Here is a 5,303-nt window from a genome sequence, read left to right on the forward strand (position 1 = left end):
AATAAAAAAAAAATAGACAAACAGGATTATATGATATGTTAAATTAAATGAGAAACATTGTCAAATAACAGCTAATGTTTAAACTTCAAGTTATATTTTTATGAATATGCTATTAATATATGTTTCAATATTGTATGGGAGTCCTAAAATTCTGATATATCTGGGTATATGCTATCACTTACAATTATTGTTATTATGTTAAATTATTGTAGGCCATAGAAATAATCAAATTTCTTTGTAAGTTGTCTTTATGCTCATTTTAAGTCATTTCCATAGTTAATTGCTTAATTCTGATGCTGTTTCTAAAAGTGTGACAAGAAAGTAAAGTCCTAGAGTATGGTGTCTTCAAGGAGATTTATGAAAGAACTCTAACAAGCATTTTTTTTTAATTTTTTTTAAGACAGAGTGTCACTCTGTCACCCAGACTTAAGTGAAGTGGCATGATCTCTGTTCACTGATACCTCTGCCTCTCTGGTTCAAGCAATTCTTGTGCCTCAGCTCCAACTGGGATTACAGGCATGTACCACCACACCCGGTTATTTTTTTAATTTTTTAGTGGAGATGGGGATTTGCCATGTTGGCCAGACTGGTTTCAAACTCTAAGCCTCAAGTGATCCACCTGCCTTATGTCCCAAATTGCTGGGATTACAGTCTTGGGTCACCACACACAGCCTGACAAGCACTCTTGAATATAAGTTTCTGATAACTTTAAGATCATATAATTTCAACTGGGTAAGAATTCTCAGAACTGTAATGAAGAGACTGGTTTATAAAACTGCTAAACCAAACAGGACAAAAATTAATTTAATACTAAGAAAGTTCTTTACCAGATTTTTGTGCTAAATCAGCCAGTACTGAAATTTTTACATATGCAATCGGAATTAACTCCATGGTTCAAGTCAAATTCCCCATGACAACCAATCAATAAACAGTCCTATACACCTAAATTGAAGAAACAAAATTGGTATTTAAGAGGCCGAAGACAAAATTTCCAGGCTCATGGAAAGCCTGGAAAGCTGCTAGCCCTTCAAAAGTTCTGCATTCCATGTCTTATAATGGAAGAGATAAAACAATTCAAATTAAATATTTAAGTATGTGAGTGTGGGGGTGGTGGTGGTGACTGTTATGATCAAAATTTTGTTTTTCAAACCCATAATCCTAGGAAGACAACAAATAGGTACATTTCTGCTATCTGATGGACCATTTTAATATTTATAGAGAAATTACATTCAAATGTCATTTTCAATGCATGTTTTCTGATTGTATAACAGCTTTCCCACACAAAAGGGCTGATGTTATAACGGTATCTAAATGGTTATTAGAAAATGCATTTTTCCTCATGGGGCATTCCTGGAGAAATCTTCAGTGATGGAAGTATCTGTTTCACTAGACAAATTGTAGAACAGTTAAATAAATTATTCCACATACAATAGCATTAGGAAAAGTTAACTGAATTGACTGGATTTCCCTGATCAAAGGTGTTACAGATAGATTACAATCAGATCCACTTAGAGTGGACAACATAAGTTGACCTCTTATAAAAGTCACTGGAAGGCCTCCACACCTAAAAATAAAACCTCATGTATCTTTCATTTCTAAACTCTGATATGAGCAAATGCTACAAGGCTTTAATGCATTATGCCAAAGTGCAGTTTCACTAGGTAAAGAAAGATTTTCATTGTTTACTGAGTGAGGACAATCAAGCCCTTCACTGCCTAGAACATAGAAACTGGACATTCTGAGACTAACACTGCAGAAAGACTGCCCTTGCAACCCAGACTGCAGCTAAACTTTGGGACCTTGAACCTTGGGTTTATAATCTCATAACTCAGAAGGGCATCTCCAAATTCCCCATTGGAAACCATAAGGTCAAGCTAACCAAGGAAGTTTCTCCCCAGAATAAGACAGCATCCTAGATGTGGACAGCTTTTTCCCCAAGATAATAGATCAACACATTTCTGCAATATGAGACTCTTATCCCTAAATTATTTCCCTAGCTTATGCCTCTATGAACAACTGAAAAGGGAGTTTCTTATGTGCACTCATGGGTATACTTTTATTTGTGAAGGATTTTGCAGCCAATCTTACTCATGGACAAACTTATGCCTTGACATATAGAAGATGAAAGGTAATGTGGGTAAGAAATTTTAATGGTAACTTTGTTGCTTTATAGTCAGTCTGAAACAGAACATTGGTATACTCCTCTTAGCCCACATCATAGGTTAAAGAGAAAATTGCCAGTAGGCCTTCATTTTCCTGGATAAGTATCATTTATTAGGTCTCTTTCTTCATGGTTTGGAGTAAATGAGGCAATAATTAGAAATTTATCTCTCATAATAGGCTCTGTAGCAGATTCTACTGTAAATGCTATGGCTATACAACAGACTATCTCTACAGTTGTGGCAAATAATGTAATAGAATGTTTAGATTACTTTCTGGCTAAACAAAAGTTTCTGTGCAGTTGCTGATACTTCCTATTAAATATGCAGGAATACAGTGGGTATAACAGAGATGCAGTTGTAATGAATTAATGAACAGGCTACTTGTTTAAAATGAGTAGACTTTATCTGGCTCATTCTTTGATTTATTTTCATTGGTTTTGGTTTATGGGAACCCTGGTAGGAGCATACTCCAAATTCCTAGTATTATCCACCTGAGATTCATAAAAGTAGTCTCCCTGGTGTGTTGTATCCTCTTGAAAGTTTTAAATTTTTGAATGCCGTTATCTTTAGAATTTCAGAAGGTCTCTTGTCAACTGGAATGAAAAAAACTCAAAGAAATGTGTGACCATGAAAACACCATGACCTATGAATGATGTGATGAAGGCAAAAACTCAAAATGATGGTAACTGAGAATAGCAGTAAGGCCCTACGTTTTTGACATATTCTCACCTAAGTGAGAAACTGACTACAAGTGGGGAATTTTAAAACAAAATTATGTGAGGTCATTGTTTTGCACTGAGCTCATGAGCAAGGCTCCTGCATATGAGATCAAACCAAAGCAGTGTCATTAATGCTAAATGCAACATAACAGAACTGAAACTTTAAAGAAACAGATTCTAAAACAGACCAGGTTTTGTTTTTCTCCTGTAAAAAGGAGATTCTAATATGGGGAAGGGGTCCCCTCTAATCTAACCCTTTTAAAAAGTAATAATCTGAAGTCCTTGTTGCCACTTCACAAAACCCACCATTCTGTTGTTTCCCCATGAGATTTAAGACCAAATAAGAACATTTATGATGGTGACAGAGTGATATCAATGTCTAAAGTCTTGGTCTATCTCTCAAGGATGAAAGGATGACCAAAAGAAGAGAATTATTAAATGAGTTTGGTCTAAAGCTACTTTCTTACATATTTTAAGTTCAATCTAAAGGTTTCTCCAGACATAGTGAACTGTAACCTAACTAGATTTGTAAACAGACTGTAAGCTACTCTTGTGCCAATCACCAAGTTTTGACCAATCAAGAGTGGCCAACTGTTCAAACCATGTTTAAATAAGGCAAACACTGAGCTGCAACCAATCCAGCTGTTTCTCTACATCATGCCCATTTTTTTGTATGTCACTTTCTTTTTTCTCTCCATAAATCTTCTTCCACCATATGGCTATGCTGGAGTATCTCTGAAACTACTGTAATTCAGGGGTTGCAAGATTCATGAATTGCTTTTTGCTCAATTAAACCCTGCTAAAATTTTTTAAAAGAAAAAGAATAGTAGATCAAAAGTCTATCTTGGCATGTTGATGGGCTTTCAGTCTCTTCTCTGGTTGTTAGTCTTTTCTAGTTTTTTGATAAAGTTTCCTAAGGAAAGGATTTTAAGACAATTGCACTTCTTTTGGTAAGTTTTTTTAGTCAGATAAGGAATTTCCAGGGAAAAAACAAGAGGAGGTTAGAAAGTCTTTGGTTTTGTGGTAGCTTCTCTGGCTTTCTTTCCTGTTTTACTTCAAAGTCTCCAGCACGGCAAAGCGCCAAACTTTTGGGGCATTTTTTTTCTGAGCCCTAACAATAGTCACAGTTCAAATATCAGTGCTGTACTAATTCCAAGCTGTTCACACATATGCCAGCTGCAAATCTCTATTCACACTGCAGATACAAATATTTGCCCAATATCATTATGAGGAAATCCTTTGATTCCCTTGGAAAAACTTTAGGATAATTTTCAAACAAAACAGAAGCAGGACTCTCAGCAAACTAAAGAATAGTCACTTTGCATTGTAAAGTAAAATTCATTTTATTCTAGATCCAAGACACCCAGACTCTGTATTTTTTAATAGACATCTATAGTTTTGACACATGGCATCCATTTTCCTTTCTTATACAAGAACTGCCTGATTCCTTGGAGGGGAACCACTTCTCCACCACTCTCAACTTTAGGTAAAGATGTGACCTCAGCTAAGCAAATCAAGTATTTTATCCCCTTGGCCATGGTTATTGGTTCATGTGACTTAATTAGGCTGAACAGGTTCAAAATGAGATTGGGATTTTTGTTTGCACTACATGGGAAGTAATTTCTCCTTAGTACTCTCAGGGTACAAAGACCAAAAGAATTCAGAGCCATTAGAAACCCAAAGACAATCCAGGCTGATTTTAACAAACAAAGTATAAATAAGCCCAAAATACATATTGTAAAATACTGGTTGAATAACCGTCTCATGAACCAATATATGGTATTTAGTGAAATTGAGTAAGTGGATAGTTCATGGCCTAATACTTCTAGGTATGTACCCCAGAGAAATTATCACACCAGAAGACATACACAAAGATATGCACTATATTGTTTGTAGTAACAAGAAATGGAGGCAATCTATGTAGCATCAATAAGAAAGTGGATAAATAAAATAGCAAGTGACTGGAACCAACCCAAATGCCTATCAACGATAGACTGGACAAAGAAAATGTGGCACATATACTTCATGGAATACTATGCAGCCATAAAAAAGGATGAGTTCTTGGAGCGAGATCCAAGATGGCTGATTACTAGCAGCTCAGGATTGTAGCTCCCAGTGAAAGCGCAGAGAATGAGAGGACACCTCACTTTCAGATAAATTTTTATTGCTCACGGATAAGGAGATTCCCAGCAGAGGAGCCCCACGAGTCACCAGCGTGACTCTTGTGGCCAGCATGGTGGTTCTTGGTACAGAGTAAATGGGACTGGGTCCCCTTTTGTTCGACATTTGGAGCTCTGGGAAGGCAGAGTCGCCTATTCAGCTGATTGAAAAAGGGACTCAAGAAGGAAGCCAGACTGGAGATTCCCAGGCAGAAAAGTACCATGAATCAACTCCACTGTGTTAGCTGGTGCAGTGGGTTGCT

Source organism: Callithrix jacchus, chromosome 4 (assembly GCF_049354715.1).
Source record: "Callithrix jacchus isolate 240 chromosome 4, calJac240_pri, whole genome shotgun sequence".
Taxonomy (NCBI): Eukaryota; Metazoa; Chordata; class Mammalia; order Primates; family Cebidae; genus Callithrix; species Callithrix jacchus.